The sequence below is a fragment of the Polistes dominula genome, unplaced genomic scaffold, assembly GCF_049000335.1.
Source record: "Polistes dominula isolate Pdom_NZ unplaced genomic scaffold, Pdom_raw_medaka contig_22, whole genome shotgun sequence".
NCBI lineage: Eukaryota > Metazoa > Arthropoda > Insecta > Hymenoptera > Vespidae > Polistes > Polistes dominula.
The window spans coordinates 3,532,081-3,554,661 of record NW_028300966.1 but is presented as its reverse complement, the minus strand read 5'-3'; the positions used below and the strand labels follow the sequence as shown (position 1 = coordinate 3,554,661).

The window sequence follows — 22,581 nt, the reverse complement described above, 5'->3', positions numbered from 1 at the left end:
AAATTGACCGATATATTTCACATTGTATTTTTGTATACATATAATTAATTCATCGTATATAAATAACGGCGTTAATTATAAATACAATCGCGATAATTTCACAGTGTGAATTTAAAATAACATTTGAATATTGAAATATTTAAATTACAGAGTTAGTAGCAGTTCAATTTAAAGTAGAGTTTGATTAATTTAAACGACACATTTCTTTTTATTATTATTATTATCATCATAATCATCATCACATAAAAAGTATCGATATAATATTATTATCGGATCGAAAATTAACAGAAATATATATATATATATATTTTTTTTATTAAATCATATCTCCCTCACATCAATTTTCTTTTTTATCAAATAAATAATCGAATTTGAATTTAGCCAAAGGATCGTAGAAAATGAAATTATACAAAAAAAAAAAGAAAAGAAAAGAAAAGAAAAGAAAAGAAAAGAAAAAGAGGAAACAAAAATCGATAAAGAAGGCATGATAAACGAGCTTAAGTGGAAACAATGTTAAAGATTACCCCCCCCCCCCACCCTTCGCTGCCCCTGCTTCTACTCCTTATCATCAGGTGGTGTATCTTACGATACTTTCTAATAAAATGGATTAAAAGAAAAAGAGTATTACGATCAGTTTGATCGGTACTTCGGTGGTGGGTTCTTATCGTGGAACGTTTCGCTTTAAAAGGACCGATCGATATTCGGACTAGATTCAGCAGAGACTTCACAAACGATACCCTAGTCTTCGTGACATTCGTGGTTTGCCGCTGACAATAAGCTTTACATTCTAATGATATACCCTACGATCCTATACAAGAATCAAAACACTCTCTTCTTCCCCCTTCTTTTTTTTTTTTTAGAGAAAAATTATATTCCTTTTTATTAAATTTTATTTTCACATATCCTATTATTATCGAATTTTAATTGCAATTTGAGAATTGCGAAATAAAAACGATCTTCGAAATATTTCATCTCTTAAATTTGTAATATTTTTATTTGGATTTTTTTGTTTTTGTTTTTATTTATAATAATAAATTTTTTTTATTTACTTTTGTTCGTATGCATAATATAACCTAACCTTTTTATTATTAATATTTATTTTTTTTTTTCATTATTATTTTATTATTTTATTTATATGTTACAAAAAATTTGAGAATTAATTCGATATAGTGGTAAGTTATACGAATATAAGTGGGTTATAGTTTTTATTTAAAATATATGTGTGTTTTATTTAAAATAAAATGATTTTCAAAAGATTTCATTTTATTAATAACTTATAATAATTTAATTTGGATTTGTGTTTTTCCTTTTTTTTTTCTTTAATAAACTTATTTTATTTAACATTGTTAAGTATGTATGTAAATACGCTTATATTATTAATATTTATTCTTCTTTGTTTCTTTTTATTTTTTTTTTTTTTTATTATTTCATTTATGTGTAATAAAAAATTTGAGAATTAATTCGATACTGTGATACTTTTTATAAATATAAGTGGGGATAGGTTTTATTTAAAATAAAATGATTTTTACAAGATTCCATTTTAATTAGTAACTTATAATAATTTTATTTGAATTTCTTTTTTTTTTTTAAATAATAAATTTATTTTATTTATAATATTTTTATATTATTAATATTTATTTTTTTTTGTTTCTTTTTTATTTTATTTTTTTTTTATTAATTCATTTATGTGTAATAAATAGTTTAAAAATTAATTCGTTAGGGTCGTATGTTGTACAGGTATAAGTGGGGTAGGTTTAAAAATTTACTAATACCAATCAATTGTTTAAACACGTTTTATTATATTTTATTTAGTTTGTTGTTTTTTTTTTTTTTTTTTTTTTAGAAAAATTAGTCAATCGTTTAAATTTCTTGTGTTACACATACTCGTATAAATTATGTTTATATTAATATTTATTATTTAACAGTCAATCTCAATGCAAAGGGATAATTGTGTACGCATATGTACGTATGTAAACGAGTTGATGAAAAGTATTGAGCTCAATATAGAAACCATTCTTTTTGTTCCTGTCTAACTCATTGTTATTTTATTTTTTTCTTTTAAATATCATTTTTTATAGTTATTCAGAAACGTATCGTTGATTCTTGAATAAATGTCGAGTTAGGTTGACTCAGCATATTTTCAATATGTTTTGCACGTATCCGGTAACGTCATCAACGGGTTTTGGATATATAAGAAAATTTTGTATCTGTTACAATCGCACGTTTCGTGAATATGTTGTATTCGCCATATGAGCGAAAAAACGTGCAACGATTCACCGAGTATGTAAACTATAATATACTATACTAACTATAATATCTAAATAATACAAATATATACACCATATTTATTGGATTATTTTTAACAATGTTTTTTTTTTATTTTCCAAAATTACTTTTATCCTGCGAGAAAATAAGATAAAAAGAAGTTAATATTATTATTTTTTTTTAATTCTTTTTATTTTTTACATCAAATTTCTCACGTACACTGTTATATCTTTTCGAAACTACTTCTTTTTTTATAACAATTATTATTTTTTTTTATTTAACAATATTAAAGTAATTTTTTTTTTATTTGCAAATAGACAGAAATGGGTTCAGTGATTTAAAAAATTTTCAAGTTTATTATGGAAACAAAATTTTTTTATTCGGTTAGGTTTACTTTTATTTTAAACAAAATATAAATAAGAAATGTAAAATAAAAAATGTAATAAAAAAAAAATATATTTTATTTCGTCGATTTATATTTTTCTTTTCTTTCTTTTTTTTTTTGGTATAAATTTTACAACAAAATTGTAAAACAATTAAACGATAATGTATAATTATTTTTCTAATTTTTTTTTTTTTAACGATGTTACTTACAGTTATTTAACTTTACTTCAAACTTTTTCGTGTTCTCAAATTAATTTTACTTTTCACCGTTGTATCTCCTCTTTTTTATTTTTCTCTTTTTTTTTTTATTTTTCTAATTAGATGTTAAAAAAAGAATAGATAAAACTAGGAAAGAATAACAGGTAAAGGAAAATAAAGATAAGGCACGAGTTTTATTCTATTTTTCCTGTGCCGTTTTTACGTTTGTAAACGAGCCTAACCAAATATACATATTATACAGTACACATACACACATAGATAATCTTTACACAATTTTACTTAAACACACGTGCACGTTTCACTTTTTTATTTTCTTTTACCTACCTATGCGATTATCTCACTCAGCATCGATTATTATGGGTACTTGCAAATTTTTTTTATTACCAATACTTTTGTTTTTATTATATTCGTCACTTTTTTATCTTTGCATTTTGGTTTTCTTCTTTTTGTTTAATTTTTCGAATAATATTCAATTTTTATTTTTTGTCTTTCCCCTTCCCTGTAAAAATGAAGGTAAATTTATGTATATAAAAACAAAATGTTGTTTTCAATTGTTAGGCTGACAAAAGTCGCTGTTTATCATAATAAAAAAAAAAATTAAATAAAAAATACGACAACTCTTCTTGCACGTATTAAAAATGCATATTTAATTTATATATATATATATATATATATGTATAATAAAATAAATCTATTCGTTTGAAATGATTGTTAACCCTTTGGGTACACATTTATTTGAAAATTACTTTGAAATATCATAATAATTTAAATATAATATTAAATGTTATAATAATAATTAATAATAATAATAATAATATAAAAATTACGCATTACTTTGAAATAAACGAGATTGAACTAGTTCAATCTCAAATGTTGTCAAAGGGTTAATTTAATTTCTTAGACTATGTTTTTTTTTTTTAATAAGGGAGAGGTGAAGCAACAATTTTAAAACAATTGGAATAAAATTAATAGCAAAAAGAAAAAAAAGAAAATATATTGTTACCAGTGGTTTTTGGGTCACACCTCTCTTTCCCTTTCCCTTGCCCTTATCAATCATCCGATTAACTCATTATGGAACTTGTTGTTTCTTTTTTTATTTATATATATATTAAAATTAATCAACTCCTTTGAAATGATTGCTAATTTAATTTCTTATATTATGTTTTTCTAATAAGGGGAGCGGGGTGTTAAATAATGTTTTCAGAACGATTAGAATAAAATTAATAGCAAAAAGAATAAAAGAAAAGGATATATTGTTACAAATGGTCATTTTTGGGGTCACACCTCCCCCTTGTCCTTTCCCTCGTCCTTATCAATCACCCTATTAACTCATTACGGAAGTTGTTGTGGAAGTGTGTGTGTGTTTTTTCTTTTATTATCTATAATTTAATGCAGGCGTGATTATTTGAAGAATATGTCCGATAAAATTTGAGTAGGGTACACTTAGGTGAACTCATTTGGAAGTTTTATCGGAAATCAAGGTAACAGGAAGAAGAGAATAAGACTTTAACCAGTCGCCCTTTTCGTTATATACGTCTTTTCCTTTTCCCTTCTATCTTATTTTATCCTATCCTATCATATCCTATCCTCTATCCTTTATCCTAACCTATCCTGTTGTTATCCTGCGAAGAAATTTACGACGTTATCGTCGAACGAAAGGAAACTAAAACTCCTCGTCCTTTTCCTTGTATCTCTTTGGAAGAAAATCTTTTGGTCGTAATATCCTTTTGCTTTTCTTCTACCAAACGAGCCAATCAATTCTGTAGGAAGAATGTTTTTTATGTTTCATCATATCTTCGAGGCTCGTTATACCAGATATTGTGTATAAAGTTAATCAATATTAAAATAAAATATAATATACACACACACACACATACACACACAACCTACATTCACATAAAGTTAATAGTACAAATTTATATGAATTATTAATAAATTATTAAATAAATAATTACAAACATTAGAGTAAGTTTTTTAACAAATGATTTTAGAATTTCTCTCTTTCTAAATATATATATATATATATATATATATATATATATATATATATATATATATATATATATATATATAATATATTTACTAATAATTCTTTTTAAATATATTTATAATATATATTGATCATTTTAAATATATTTTCTAATAAATTTTTCTAAATATATTTATAATACATATTTATTATTATTTATGTATATATATAAGAAGTTTATTTCAGGTATACCCTTTTAGGGTGTTTACCCCGAAGGCCCCCCCTACATGCTCGTTCCCCTCGACAATATTTATGTATAATATACTATATATATATAATATATTTTCTAAATATATTATATAATTTTCTTGAAATACAAAAATAATAAATTATTTGTTTTTTATAAACAAATTATTTGCCTATAAGTACCTTATTGTAACGAGGATTAATAATTTTATTTATTGTTATTATTCGTGTTTCTTTCTTTCTCTTTCTTTTTTTCTTTTCTTTTTAAATTCATATTATCTTTTTACAATATATATTAATTATTAATTATTTTTCTATCTTTTGTCAAGTTTCACTACTCGTCATCGTTTTACAACAAATCATCGTTATTACTTATTTTATATTTATCTTAATTATTTCTTTCTTTCTTTTTTTTTTCCTTTTTCCATTTAAAATAAATTAATATCCATTATCGTAAGAAATTTTGTTCGTTAACAAATTATAATCGTTATTCTAAGGTTATTTAATTAATTATCTAATATTTATAGTATTTTCTATTTAGTGTTATCTCTTTTCAATAAATATCAATTAGACCGATTGATTTATTTGAATAATAACGTAGGATAGAAAATTGGTTAGAGATAAGAAAAAAAAAGTATTTATCTATACGAACATTTCCTTTTTAATCACGTATTATGCGTTTCATGTGTTATCATCAGTACGGTACCATTTTAAAATGTATACATATTTACATACATGATGATTGGCGTTATATCACAGGTTAGATGATTAAATATTCGAGTTCTTCTTCCTTTTTCTTTTTTTTTTGTCTTTTAACCGCATGCATGACAACGTGACATAACTATAGACAATGGTTTTAACATTTAACACGAGTTCAGTTGTAGGAATGTTTCAAAGCAAATGAATCTTGATGGGAAGAAAATGTATTGTCCAATTGGCTTGAGACACCCTATACATATATACTTACATATATAGATACTTGGATAGGCCGTCGATATCGTACGACCTTGTGGCATCGACCACTCTACCATTTTCCTTTTACCTTTCTGAACACCTAACAACGGCTTCCTTTCATTTGTGAAAACCTTTTTTTATCCTTTTCTCTTTCTCTTTTCTTTCTTTCGATTATTTGAAATTCTCATTTTGATTGTATTAAAAAAAAAAAAAAAAAACCATAAAAAAAAATGAAAAATACACAACAGAAATTTGTAATTAAAAATTACTTTAAAAGCATATTATCAATATTTTTTATAAGTAATGGTAATTGTTAATTCTTTTTTGTTGCAAATTGAACAAATATGTATTTCCCTCTTTTTTTTTTTTTAATATTTTTTTTATCCTCCATTTTAATTACTCGTAATATTAGTGTCGATGATATATATCAGAATAATTAATTATTGAAACTATGATATAATAATTGTTGATTGTTTATCGTTTTTATTTATTCATTTTTTATTTTTTTTATCTGTTTTTCTTTCAATTATTAGAAATATTAGAAATTTGTTCCTAATTGTAATAAAAAAAAAAGAAAACAAAACAAAAAAAGAATACACAAATAAACAATAAATACATAATAGAAATGTGTACATAAAAATTACTTTAAAAATGAATTATATATTTTTTTCTCTAAATAATTCTTATTGTTAATTCTTTTTTTTTTTTTTTGCAAATCGAACACAATTTAAATTCCTCTTTTTTTTTTTTTCTTTTTTTCTTCCGTTTCAATTACTCGTAATATTAGTATCGATTATTATTATTTTTCTTATGAAAAATTAATTATTGAAATTATGATATAATCATTGTTAATTGTTTATCGTTTAATCTATTCACTTTTTATATTTTTTTTCTATTTTTTTTTTTCAATTATTTGAAATGCTCATCTCGATTGTATTAAAAAAAAAAAAAAAATGGAAAAAAATATGCAACAGAAATTAGTAATTAAAAATTACTTTAAAAACGTATTATGTTTTTCATTAAGAATAATTTAAATTGGTAATTTTTTTGTTCAAATCGAACACAATTTATATTCCTCTCTCTCTCTCTTTCTCTCTTTTTTTTCTTTTTTTTTTTTCCCATTTCAATTAATCGTAATATTAGTATCGATTATATATAAGAAAAATGAATTATTGAAACTATGATTATTCCTAATCATTGCTAATTGTTTATCGTCCAATTTACTCATTTTTTATATTTTTTTCTATCTTTATCTTCCTCAATTATTCGAAAATTTTTTCCTTTATTGTATATTGAAAAAGAAAAAAAAAATAAGAAGAAAAACAATGAAGAAATACAATTAATGACCTACAATCAAAGAACAATTATTATTGTTAATTATAATTGATCGATTCAATTTAATTCCTCATTTTAATTAATTCGTAATTTTCGTATACATTGTAAATATAAAAAAAAGAAAATGTTCCCATTTAATCGAACTTATCGTAAAAAAAAAAATTAATAATTCATAAATACTATTTATGTAAAATATCGAATAACAATTTGTGATTAAGGTTTTCTTAATTTCTTTTTAACTTTTATCAAAATGTATCATGTATTGCAAAATAATTAATCGTTGTACACCTACACTTTTAAAGATCTTATTTCACAAACGCATGAACATATTTATATATGTGTATGTGTATTATCTTTCAATGTTTGTCAATATCCTATCCATGTTTACGCAAAAGCAAATCGAAACGTTGTTCCGTGCGTTGTTGCGAAATATTAGACCCTTTTTTTTTGTTTTTTAAACCTAGGTTTATATTTGTTCTTATTTTTCTTTTTTTTTTTCTATCGGCTTAATTTTTAGTTTGTTTGTTTATTTACGTATACATGTGCATACATACATATATTCATGAAGTACCGAATACACGAATATTTATCTTTTTCTTATTTCGAATATAAAATTGAAATATATATGTGTGTGTATTGGATGGTTGTGTGTGTATTTTATTATTCTGATATAAATTAATTCAAAACTTTCTCTATCTCTCCTTTTTTTAAATCTCTGTTCGTGAAAAATATTCGTTTTTTATTTTTATTTTTATTTTTATTTTTATTTTTATTTTTATTTTTACGAATTCTTTTGCAGTAATTCGAAACTTCACGCACGGTGACAAGAATTTTTAATATTTTTTCGATACTTGTCAATAAAAATTCGTGATCTTTTTGTTTTTGTTTCGATAGTTTAGTTATTTCTATATAAATTTATAACTAAATGTTTTATTCTCGATACTACGTATGAATTGATAAAGTGTGTCGAGTAAAAACGTGTTTTCTTTTTTTCGTTTTAAACCATAGTAAAGTTAAATTTTTCTTATCGTAAATATTTTTGGATTTGTTTTGTTATATAAAATAATTTTATTAGAAAAAAAAAAATAAATGATAATATTTAATTTTTTGCAATTATCTTTTTCTTTTTACTTATATTAGCCTACTGTAATAATTACCATAACGTGTTCAATGATTATAACACCGTAAGATGCAAAAACAATCGTGATCAAGAATAAACATTAATAAAAAAAAATAATAATAAAAAAATAAAATAATAATTCTCATCATAAAAAGATAATCTATAAACTTATAACTGAATATAAATAAAAAACTATAATATAAATAAAAAAATTCAAAAACCATACTTGTGATTTATTATTAAATAAACCACCCTACGAGCGTTTTGGTTGCGACGTTAAATAATTAATTTAAAAAAAAGAAAAAAAATAGAAAAGAATATAACCAAATAAAAAAGAGAAAGAAAATATATTGCAAAACAAAATAAAAAATAAAATAAACTAAAAATAAAAAATAAAAAGAATATACAAACAAATAACAAAATAAAGAAAATATATTGGGAAATAAAATAAAAAGAATATACAAACAAATAAAAAGACAAAAAGAAAGAAAATATATTGCGAAGTAAAATAAACAAAAATAAAAAATAAAAAATAAAATAAACAAAAAATAAAAAATAAAATGAATAAAATAAACAAAAAATAAAATCGTAGAAAATATATATGAAAAAAAAAAAAAACAACAAATCTGTCGTATTTCCAAGCCTAACAACGTATGCTAACGAGAATTTAAAATATGTGGAATGGGGTGAGAGGTGAGGGGTGAGGGGTTAAATTTCAGGTAACTAGAATAGGTGCGCGCGCGCACTCTCACGCACGCACACGTAAGTTAAATATCGCAAGAGGGTGGGTGAGGGAATCTACGTCGTTGAGGGAGGGGTGGTTACGGAGGGTGTCGAGGAGGGTGGCTAGATGGCGACATCGAGGGATGAAACTTGTACAGATAGAGAGAAGAAGGGTGGTTCGGAGAAGATGAAAGAGGAAGAGGAAGGGGTGAGGGTTGAGGTAGGTGGTGGTAGTGGTGGTGGTGGTGAAAGAGGGAGGGTGCAGGCTTCCGTTCAACTATGAACATTGGTGAAACGTCAGTTACCTCGCGACTATACCTCCGTGAGGGTTTAAATACGAGTTCCGAGTTATTTCGTGCTACTGTTACCACAATAAGCGTATTTTGTACTTTCAACCCCCTTGTTCTATCTGCTATTTCATTCTTGAGTATGGTTCACATCTGTCTGTCTCACTCTCTCACTCTTTTTATCATTCATTTTTTTCATTCTTTCATTCATTCTTTCATTCATTCATTTTTTTGATTTGGATTTTTTATCTTCATTTCTTACCCCTTTTTGATTATTTTTTCTTTCCAATTTTTGCTTTTCTACTTTCGTTGATTTATTTTGAATCTATTTAATCTGTCTGTATTTATTTTTATTTTTATATTTATTTATTTATTTTTGTATTCTTTTTTGTTCTTTTTATTAGTCATTTTTGGATAAAAATAAAAATCAACAAAAGTTAATTACTAAGGGGATATATATTTTTAATATTATTATATATATTTTATTTGAGGATATTATATTATATCCTTGTATATATTTTTATTACGTATACATGGGTGTGATAAAAACATTTGAAATATTTTTTAAATAATCATTATAATAATTGCAATCTCAAATATATCTCTTAATTCAAATTTTCATATTTCATATTTAATTGAATATTTTTTAATTGGATAATAAAAAAAAATAAAAAAAAATACACTAAATGCACGTTCTTTAAATTAATCGAACATCGATCAATACAAACTAATGTAATAATTTGTTTCTTTTTTCTCGTTAATTTCTGTTCATCTTTTTTTCATTTTTTTTTTTATATTTGATTATATCATAATGCATGTTGCACATATATATATATATATAATTCGTGGTTGGTTAATGGAGATTATTTAGATTTACGTCGATTAAATAGACATTAACTTACAGTACCGATGCTCGGTACGATAAAAACGATTTTCATGTCACACGCTGCTAGCCAATTATGGTTTCTAAAGTAAGATAATCATCGTCGTTTTCATAAGGGAGGAGACAGTATGTTTTTATTATTAACTAGTGTAACAAATATTGAGATTCTTTACAGTTACACGTTATACCATTTCAGGATTATTTTCCTATTTAATATTCCACTTAAACGAACAATGTAATTATTTGTTTCTTTTTCATTTAAAAAAAGGAAAAAGAAAGTGAGTTATTTTTTATTTCTGAGTCTTTAGGTTGCATATGAACCCCATTACCCGCCACAATACGAAAATGCAATAAAAAAAAATTAAATTAATTGTATAACGATATTCATACTAACCAAATAATAGTAAATACCAAACAAAAATAACTAAACCAAAGTTATAAAAAAAAAAGAAAAAGAAAAAAAATTTAACCAAATAGTAAAATAAAGAAATTTTTTCAACAATTTTTTATCTTTTTTTTTTTTTATTTAAATATAAATATTATTTTATTTTATATCATTAATTATTCAATTTCAAATAAAATAGTGAGAATTTTAAAATATTTTCATGAAGCACGAGGTGTACGATTTCGATGATTTTAACGAATATATTTCATTCTAAAGTTGCTGTTATTAAAAAAAAAAAAAAAGAAAAAAATTTCCAAATGCATCCCCAAAAAAGGCCATTGGAGAGTAATGGATTGAATCTTGCAAATAATGTATCCATTTTGTTTTTTTTCTGTTTCTCTCATTCTGTTTTTATATACATATGTATCTTTATCTTTATCTCTATCTTCAATTTTATCTTTATTTCATAATTTCCTAATTTACGTTAGAGATTAGCGGCAAGTGCTCATTTCTATTGAATTATTATCACTGTGCTAAACTCGCTATTACCTTTTCAATCTCCCTAATGGTTCGTTTAATGCAACTTCCATACTAACGATCTAAGTTTCATTACAATTAACACGAGTAGTGTCTAAATGCTTTGTTTCTAATGGGATCCATCTACCTTATGGATTATATGTTAAGATCTTACTTATTTCGCATGATGTTATTCTGTTACATCGTACAGAAAAATCCTCCTTCTCCTAACTCACCTTCTTTCTGCCCTAAATAATTCCAAATAATAGTAATGAATAGGAGTATATATATATATATATATATATTCATCGTTCAGAAATATTAATTTTGTTTTAATAATTTATTATAATAAATAATTATATTATAATATAATTATTGTATTAATAAATTTATTATTTTTTTTTATTAATTTTGTTAATAAATTTATTATTTTCTTTTTATTAATTTTAGTACTAAATATATTCGTTTTTTAATTAATTTTATTAATAATTTTTATTATTTTGTTTTCTCAATTATATTAAGAAATTTATTATTTTTTTTATTAATTTTATTAATAATTTTTATTATTTGTTTTTATTAATTTTATTAATAATTTTTATTATTTGTTTTTATTAATTTTATTAATAAATTTATTAGTTTTTAATTAATTTTATTAATAATAAAATTACTTTTTATTAGAATATTATAATATTGTTGGTTTTTCTTTTTTTTCTTCTTTTCTTTTTTTTTTTTTATATTAAATTTTATAATTTAGAAATTATTTTAAAATTTGTGTTTTTGATAATATATAACAATGTTAATAATCAAGATACAAGTATCGTAATATTTATTTGACAAAAATATGGTTAAACAATATAATCTCATATTGCCAGATAAGGATTATAAATGAAACAAGTTCGTGTAACAATTATTCGCGTTGAAAATTATTTTGATTTTATATACATGTACTATACCATAACGTTATGAATTAACAAATAATTTCGTATTAGATTGGTTAAAATTTGAATTTTATTCAATTACAATATGATACGTTAAACGCATATTCTCGTGTTACAGGCGTTCAATTTCAAAATCAAATTGATCGAAGTTGAATCGAAACGATATTTTTGTTCTCGAATTTGATTATATTGGTGAGATACGTTTCCATACGCAGTGTGTACGTGTGCGTATATGTATAATATGTATATAGTTATGCGTATACAAACGCTCTTGTCGATAATTTGTTTATTTTTATTGTTATTTATTTTTTTTCCCTCTATGTATATATTTTTCTATTATATTAGTTATCATCGTTTCTCAATTTAATTTTGTTTTGTTTTATTTTGTTTTTACACTTTTTTGCAATATTCCATTTTCAATTCTCTCCATTTCGTTGAGATTTTTTTTATATTTTTTTTCATATTCACTCACTCGTAGTTACATCATTTAGTTTGTAACTCTATTTTTTTTTTTGTCAAAAAAAGAAAAAAACATATTGTACAATAGAAAAATAGATGAATAAAATCACGAACGATACGAGTGGAATTTTATTGAAATGAAAAAAAAAATATATATATAATAGAAGTAAAAAAAGAAAGAAAATAAAAAAAAAAATAAAAATCGAACGAGAACATTCGTTTATTCGATTTGTCCAAATTTTTTCATTCTTTTTGTATTTTTTTTTTGTATTCTCCGTCTCTCTCTCACACACACACACTCTCTCTCCCTCTTTCTCCTTGTTTTTGTTGGTGAAAAAAATATAAACGTTTTTATACGCACGAGAAGTTTGATTTTTATACGAATTTTTGTATCTGCATGCATGTATGCATTCATACACATATAATACGTATGCATGTATGTATTATATCAAACAAGTATTTAAATAAAATTATTAAAATCCATAGAAAATAATCAATATAAAAATTATATAAAATTATATAAAAAATATATAAAAATAAAAGATATAAAATTTTATAAAAAAATATATATAAATAAATAAAAATATAAAATTGATAAAATGTATAAATTTATAAATTAATAAATTAATAAAATTAATAACAAATCGATAACGATTAAAAGAAGTTTACGAATTGAAGGACGAATTACGTGAACAAATCTACAAAAGATTTTGAAACGAAAAAAAATAATAAAATAATCTAAAAAAAGAAGAAAAGGGAAGAAAAGGTACAGAACTTCTTGTAACCTCGTGGGTGAGTAGAGTAGAGTAGAGGGGGGTTTACTACTTTTAGTTTTGTTGAGAATGAACGAAAGTAGAAGAAAATAAGGGGTCGGGGGAGTAACAGAAAAGGGGGTGGAAGTGAAAACCGGCTGGTATATTCGTTGGAAACAACTGGTGGATGCTGTCGAAGATGGAAAGAGTTCGAAATAGGAGAAAGGAGAAAGGTGAAAGGAAAAGAGAAAGAGAAAAAGAAAGAATGAGAGAGAGAGAGAGAGAAGTAGAGAAGCTTTATCGCTTTTCAATCCACTGCGGGTTAAGTGCGTTGGGAAAGCTCTCCTCTTTTCTCAAATGCTCTCAGCCGTTGGATTTCTGCCAACCTGGGGATAATAACCTTCACCTTCGTCGAGCCCGAGCTACCCAACCGAGCACTTTGCATTAACGTCGAATTAAAACGATAGCTTTTCTTTTTGTTTTTTTTTCTTTTCTCTTTGTTACCCTTTACCTTTTATCTACGTCCCAACACTTCCCATCTGTCCCTCGAAACCTCTTAACTTTTCAAATCGTACCTTTCTTTAAACCTACTTTTACTTTCTCATGTGTGTGTCCACCTGTGTTTCTTTTTATATTTCATTTTATTAAAACTCTTCGATTTTCAAGTTTTATTTGATTATTTTGTTTCTCGTTGATTCTGTTTTTTTTTTTTTTATTTGTTTATTTGTTTTAGTTCAAGGAAATATTTTTTTCGTACACCTTTAAAAAAAAGAAAAAAGGGAAAAATGTTCGATTTAGGTTCATTGTAGTGTAGAATAATTTTTATTTTTGTTTTTTTTTTCTCTCTGTGTTATATTTTATCTTTTATCTACGTCCCAAGTCTTCTCATCTGTCCCTCGAAACCTTTGAATTTCTCAAATCATTCATTTGCATTGGTTAAAAGGAATATTTTTTGCGTATACCTTTAAAAATAAGGAAAAAGGGTTCGATTTAGGTTTGGTTTAGATTGTGTAGAATAATTTTGATTTCTTTTTTCATTTTTCATCGTTCATCTTTGATGATTTATATTCAATTCTTGTTGTTAATTTATTTACATTTGTATGGCATCTATTGAAATAATTATGAATAAGTTTAAAGGATTGTTTATGAAAATTAAGATTATTTTATTTTTCTTTCATATTTTTTATTTTTGTTTAATTTCATTTCATGTTTTTAAATGTACACATTTTTGATTTGTTTTATGTTCAAATTCTTCCTGTTAATTTATTTACATTTGCATAATATCTTTTGAGAATATTCGAATGTATTAAAAATTTTTAATGGAAATTGTTAAATGTTAGATCGTTTTGTTTTTTTCTCATAGTTTTTTCTTTTTTTTTTTTCAATTTTTTAACAATTGGAAATAAAAATTGTAAAAATCGTTAGGTAAATACTGGATTATTTTATTTCTACAATAATTATGCAATTCTCGTTGGTTGATTAAATTAAAAATAACAATGGAGTCACGATTGACGATTATTCGAATTAGTATTTCCAGTTAATGGATTTTTATTCGCCACTCTATCTGTTCGAAATTGTTTGACGATGCAAATACACGTGATGGTCACTTTCTCATTCACGGTGATTCGATTAACAGATTATCAATGCGATTTTAACGATGTTACGCTTTTCCTCGTTGAATTGAATTCGTTCAAATTTTGCCGCCAATGGAGGATTGATTTCTAGTCTGTCACAATTGCATATTAATCAAAAATGTAATTATTCTCAAAATGATTGCAATATTATATTACTTTTATTCTTTCTTTACTTTCACATAATATAGAATTCATAGATAACGTGTATTAAACTTTTGTATATTTGTTTCATTTATTTTTATTTTTATTTTTTAAAGTTAAATCATTACATTGCAATATATATATACAGATCTCCCTCCAACAACACGGTAGATAGGTTCCTAGAAAATGCCGTGTTATTTGAAACCGTATTGTTTGAGACCCAGAGCCAATGCACAAAGGGGGGGTTACGTTCCGAAAACTTTTTAAAAACAAATATTTTTTTTTTTTAAATAAACAACTTAATTTTTATTAAAAATATAAATGTATGAACAATACAGAACAAAAAATATTATCTCAATTTAACGCAACTTTAATTTAATTTATTTTTTCCTCGTCACTGCTCAATTTTTTTCGGTGGAATGATATCGCCTTGACTTTCAGAACGTTTTTCTGTTTTTTTTTTTTTTTTTTAAGTTCTTGCATCTTCTTCCCTCTTGAAAAAAATCTGTAATTTTACTTTGCTTGTTGTTTCTTAACAGGTTCATTGTAAATTTCTCGGTATGAAGCTGGACAGTTTTGATGCTCCCTTTTGAATTTTCGGTTTCTTTCTTTGGAAGGATCTGCATTCAAGAAAAATGACTCAAGATTTTCAGCTAAGTTTAGGCCTTTTCTTGTAATATTTTTAATGTTAACTTATTAACAGTACAATCTTCATAATTGCTAGGGTTCTCAGAATCAATTTGATTTACAGTTTCGGATAACAGTTCCATCAAATCCGCTTCGTCAACTTCTTCTTTCACTAATAAACCTTGAACGTCCACAATAGCCATATTCACAAAACCTTCGCCTCCGATTGATTTAGCAAGTTCTAATATGCCACCAATTTCATTTTGTGACGATTCACGCAAGTTTTCTATTTTAATTGAAGAGAGTCATATCTTTTTCCAACACGCATTTAACGTTGATGTTTTCAGTTCACAACAGCGTGAAACACTTTTCTTTTCAGGCCATGGAGATGAAAAGAAATACTTTCCGCAACACTGTATCTTTAAGACGGTAAGCCTCGCCGTAGCTGTAGAAGTACAGTGTTGTAAACAGGTTTTTTTTTTTGAAAGAAAACCGTTTTATAGGATACCGTGTTGTAGGAGGGTTCTAACAATTATGAATCGTGTTATAGCGAAACTGTGTTAGGAGAAACCGTGGTGTTGGAGGGATACCTGTATATATATTAATTATCACACAAATATATTATATTCTTTTACACCAATTTTTTTCCCCTCCAATAAAGTGTTTCAAATCAAACCAACAAATTGTCTATCCTTTTTCAAATACTATTTTCTCAAATGGATATTACGTTGCAAAAACTAACATCATTTCTTTCCAATGGTTTCAATTTAATTAACAACAATAAAAAAAAAGAAACAAAAAAAAAAGAAATAAAAATTGTTCGAAAAAGATTGGCGTGTGAAATTTAACAACCTCGTGCCGATCTCTCGCTGCTAGGATAAAATAATTGTTTAATTTTTTTTTCCAAAGGCGTTTGGGTTGGGGGCGTAGAGGATGAAGAGAAAAAAGAAAAAGGAAAAAAAAAGAGAGAGAGAGAGAGAGAGAGAGAGAGAGAAAAGGGTAACAAAACCGTAATTACTTTTAGTCGAGATAAAAGGTTAAAGGTCTATTTTGGAAAATGTTCCTCGTTCGCTAATGGACCATTGGGTGGGAGGAATGTTTTGGGGAGAGGCTTGATGAAGTAAAGAGAAGGGTGAGTAGGTGGGTGAGTGGGTGGGCGGGTGGGTGGAATTGGGAGGCAACGAACAAAACGATTAAAATCTTTCTCGGCTGATTGGGGGAGATGAATGACAATGCGGAAGATCATTTGTCAATTCCCGATGACATTTGGGGCTCTTGATTAATTCAATGCAGATGTTCAAACCTTCCTCCCTTTCCCATCCCCTTCTACCTGTCGTCTCCTTCGAACGAAATTCAAATGTACAAAATTTTCCTCTTTCATTCCCTAATTTACCTTCCCTTCACATCCCTTTCCTTCTCGATTTCAGGAACATTGGTTGTTCGTTTTTGATATTTTCTTGGAAATCATTTTGTTTTCTTTTTTTTTCTTTTTTTGATAAAAAATTTGTTCTATGGGAGAGAAAAATGTATTATATTTATTTTCGAACGTAATGCATAAATGCATATTACTATTCTGTTATTGAATGTTAAAGATCAATAACATTGATTGACAAAACAAATATGAGATGATAATAAATATATATATATATATATATATATATATATATATATATATAAATTAATAAATATAATAAATATAGTAAATATTATAAAAAATAAATATAATAAATAACAAATATATAAATACAATAAATATAATAAATATAATGAATATAATAAATATAATGAATATAATAAATATAAATATAATAAATGTAGTAAATATAAAAAATATAAATATAATAAATGTAATACATATAAAAAATATAAAAAATATAATAAATATAATAAATATAATAAATAATAATTATAATAATAATAATGATAATACAGGACGTGCCTAGAATGAGTTAACGAATAAGAAAAAAATTAAAGAAAGGTATAGGACGTATGTTTGATAAGGATATTCATTAACGTGTCCCACTTTTTTTTTCACTGAACTATTACTGGTTGTTACCTTTTCCTATTTTTTTTTGTTTTCTTTCTTTTTCTTTTCTTTTCTTTTCTTTTCTTGTTCTTTTTCTTTTTCTTTTTTTTCTTTCTTTTTGTTCCTCTATTTTTTCGGTCCGATGAAACGAACGAACGAACGAAGGAACGGCACGTGCCATAACTGAAGAAATATTTGAGGTCAGCTTCGGGGACCAAATTTAGGCCACTGTCTAACCTAAACGTCATTTTACATTTTTTTTTCTTTTTTCTAAAACTCCGTCAGTCTATCACCACTTTTTGCTGTATCCCGTTTTTTTTTTACCCTTTTTTAAAATTATTATTATTATTATTATATTTAGGTCAAACGTGCATCGAAAGGTAATCGAAAATATTTTTGACGAAAAAATGATCGCCGTTTGCAGAATCTTGTTTGAATTATTTATCATAAAGGTGGTGGTGATATAAATTTTTAAAAAATTTTTCCCCCGAATTATTATTGTTGTTTTTAATATAAAAATAAATAAATTGGTAAAATTTGATTTGTTTATAAATGTTTTTAAAATACATGTCAACTGTTTCCATAATTTGACCGAAATTGTCTCAAGTTGCTTGTTGGCGTCAACATAAAAGGCCTCAAAAATGCAAAGGGTTAATATAATATTAAAAAAATATATATATATTTTTGTTTGAATATTCTTATTAAAAAAAAAAAAATAATAATAAAAAGAGAACAATATATTATTCTTTATACGAATATCGAAATGATTCGTGTATTATAATCGTGGGAAAAAAATTGAGAAAGAAAAGAAAATAGTAGGATCCATGTAAATCGCATAAATAGAAATTTTGAATAAGGGGTTTTGGGGGTGTCTTTAGAAATGAAGTTCTATATTTCTTAGAAAGATGATTATTTGCATAGAGAGAGAGAGAGATAGATAGATAGAGAGAGAGAGAGAGAGAGAGAGAGAGAACCAACAGAATTCAAGCCACAACCCTTTTCGTATGAAAGTATAGGGGAGAGAGGAAGGAAGGAAGGAACGTAATATCAAAGAGGTTTTCGTGCAACCTTGAAAGCTGTGTGCTTCGTAAGAGGATTCCAAAGTAATCCAATATGTGACACGTGCTGTAATAGAATCGTTGTTATAACAATGACGATATGTTTGCGTTTAGGGGTAGTGGCTAGTTGCTGATAGGTTTTAACACTATTAAAACAGGATGGTTTACAAATTTGCGATCTATTAGAATGTCTCATTAATTTTTTTTTTTTTTTTTTAAAGAAAAAAATCGATATTTTATTTGAATTGATCAGAATTCTGTGATTTGATATTATACAAAAATAAGATAGGTTCAAATTGTATAATTAATTATTTAAATTATTGTATTATAATACAATTTCTATGGAAGATTTAATACTATAAAAAAATAAGATAGGTTCAAATTGTATAATTAATTATTTAAATTATTCTATTGTAATACATTGTTTATGGGTGATTTAAATTCATAATTTCTTTTGTTATTTTTTTAACACATTTACGAAAGTTGGTTATGTTAAATTTTGCAATTATTTATTCACGTATATACGTATATAAAGTATAAATTTTTAATGTTACAATTTTAAGCATATATATATATTATGTAATTATATTATAACATGTTATTTTATTATATTATTTAGTATATTAATATATATTATTTATTATATTAATTAATATAATAATATATAATAATATATAAATAATATATAATATATTATTTATATATTATTAATAAATATATTTTATTTGGTATATATATATATATATAAATAATTATAATATGTTATAACATAATTATAATATTAAAATTGTATCTGTATATTTCAAATATATATATACATATATATATATATATTTGAATAAATTTGTAGAGACGAATGTTGATATTTGTGTAGATTTGATATCCAATAAAATCTCATATAATTATTATTCAATATTCTTTCACGTCATGTAAACCAATTACATAAAAATAAAAGTATAAAAGTATAAAAGTATTATACATATATACAAAAAACTTTTACGTGATCATTTTTGATCCTTAAAATTACGATTGTCAAATAAATCGAAGATTCTAATGGATAATCGAACGAATAAAATTTAAAAAAAAATAAAAAAAACAAAAATAAAATTCAAGTAAAAAACATTCTCTCACATACACATACACACACAACATACACATAGTAAAATATCAACTTTGATCTCCCATAATCGTAATGTACATACGTGTCCTTCCTATTATTATAGTACAAAAAGGGAATAATCGAAGTTGTGGTGTTCTATTGATAGATGAACGTTAGCGAATAGAGCCGATCACTATGGCCTACTTTCGTGAACGATCATACATTGTCAGTGGTTGGGTGGTTGTGGTGGTGGTAGTAATAGTAGCATGTATGAATGTGTGTGACGTTTACTCCCGCAGTTTCGATTCGAAGATTCGTGAAAAAAGACGATAAGAGAGATAGGGGTGGGGTGTTGTGGGTGGTGATGGGTTGCTGTTTTTAGTTGGAGGCATCACCAACGAGACGAAAACGTCAAGGTCGTCGACATTTACGTCAATGTAACTCTTTTCTTTTTCTAATCCACACACCTTCCCTTCTTTTCTTTTTTTTTTTTTTATCTTCATTCCACCCTTCTACAATCTTTCAATATCATCCTTCTTTTCCCTTTTTATTCTCTCTCTTTCTATTCCTTAGTGTTTTCTTTTCTCTCTTACTTATTCGTTTCTCTTATTTTCTCAGGACACACATTTCATTTCTCTCTCATACATTGTTTCTCTTTCTATCTCTTTTTTTTTCTCTGATGTATTTATTTTTTTTTTTAATTTTTCTTTGTTGTATATTATCTCTCTCTCTCTCTCTCCATCCCTCTCTCACGTACACACATATACACACATGCATCGTCTTTCTGTCTTTCTTTTTCCTTCTGGTACTCTTACTTATATCTCTTTCTTTCTCACACAGTCATCTTTTTCTTTCACCTATTTTCTCTCTCTCTTTCTCTCTCTTTCTCTCTCTCTCTCTTTGTTAAGAACAAATCCGTTGTATTATTCTCTCTCTCTCTCTTTCTTTCTCATTTTATTTTATGTTCTACTCGCGTAGTTCTTTCTCGTTTTCGTCCTACTTGCGATATCCCTGTATTCACCTTCCCTCCACCTCTAACCCCCCTGACCCCCCTGACCCTCCTTCATCCTTTTTACTTTTTATTTTTCTCATGTCAGACGTTTTTCTGCCGAAAGAACGTCGAGTTACCTTCGTCTTGTTCGTTGTCATCGTTGTCCACGTAACTTGACCTGGGAAATGAGTTTCATTGCAGAATGAGTGTGTGTGTGTGTGTGTATGTGTTTGAGAGAAATTGGAATTCTTTGACCAATCATTACAATGAAAATTTCAAAGGTTCTATCTGTAAGCAATGCCATCGTAAAATCAATCTTCCAACTTTCCCCTCCCTACTTCTATTTTTGATTTCTACGAAGACTTGATTACAAATAAAATAAGAACCAAAAATACTTCTTCTTACTTTCTTCCTCTTTAAGGGTTTATCCCTCTGATCGAAGAAGAATCCTACTACTACTAGTATTACTACTACTATTACTATCATCTTGATTAGAAATTTGTCTTTCTTTTTTTTGTTTTTGTTTTTCTTCCTCTTCTTCTTCTTCTTCTTCTTCTTCTTCTTCTTTTTATGTCCTATCAAAATTTAGGAAGGAAAAAAATGTAATCCTGTAAAATTTGATTTGTTGTAAGTATATATAAAGAAAAGAAAATAGAAAAAAAAGAAGAAAAATTTCATTCGAAAATATATGTTTGTAGTAGTAAAATGTTTTTGTGTGTGTGTGTGTGTTTTTTTTTCTTTTATTCGATTGTGAGATTTATTTCAGTATTATTATTTAGATTTGTCTCTTTAACAGTTGAACTGTACACAGTTAGAGAGAAAACACGAGTAATTTATTAATTTACATAGAAGGTTTATAATTAGGACAAGTCAAATATTAATTGACGTACTTGTTTTTTCCTCTTTCAAAATTAATATTAAAATTAATTAAGGTATTTGTTTTTTCTTCTTTCACAACGATCATAAATTTAATAACAGGTAGTTAAAGTGTCTCTCTTCACATTTAAAATTTGCAATAAACAATTTTTGTTTAATTTTTTTTTTCGTCCCTTTTGTTTCTCTTCTTTCTGAATTTTTTTCTGTAAAAAATTCGAAATATTCGATACTATTTTCATTAATATATTCCAGGAAATTTCTAGTAAAGAATTTTCTAAGATAATCTCATCGAACAAATTAAATTTTTCTATAACTTTTTGTTTACTCGTCTAAAAATTTCAAATGATACGACGATGAACGATATTTTTCTTTTCTCCAAAAAGTTTCTTATATATTAGAACATACAATTTTTTATTCCATTTTTTTTTCTTCTATGTTCCCAATCATATTTTTACCAGTAATCGTACATTACTTTCTATTGGGTGGCGTATCGTTCCACGCCTTTTTTTGAATACTGCCTATATTCATGGGAAATTTTATTATTCTATCATATTTTATTTCTATGGGGAAAAATCCGTCAAAAGATTTCAATATTTTCCATATATGTTACACATATATATATATTGAAATGTATATTCTATACACATATATTATATATATATATATATATATATAGAAATGTATGCACGCGTAG

At 25.3% G+C, this 22,581-nt stretch overlaps 2 protein-coding genes across 7 annotated transcripts in view; one reads left to right on the top strand and one right to left on the bottom strand.

Moving 5' to 3' along the window:
* Positions 1-22,581, top strand: part of mtd (TLD domain-containing protein mustard) — a 220,719-nt gene that overhangs the window by 5,662 nt on the left and 192,476 nt on the right. The window contains exon 1 of one of the 4 annotated variants that reach the window (XM_089172968.1): positions 9,493-9,642. The exons of 2 other annotated variants lie outside the window; for them this stretch is intronic. The gene's annotated coding sequence lies outside the window, so the exon portion shown is untranslated. Of the gene's footprint in view, positions 1-9,492; positions 9,643-22,581 lie in introns of those variants that run through there. One more of the 4 variants, XM_089172970.1, reaches the window with a different exon arrangement.
* The window catches only part of LOC107063638 (uncharacterized), a 163,537-nt gene that overhangs the window by 11,280 nt on the left and 129,676 nt on the right, over positions 1-22,581 (bottom strand). The window lies entirely within an intron of this gene.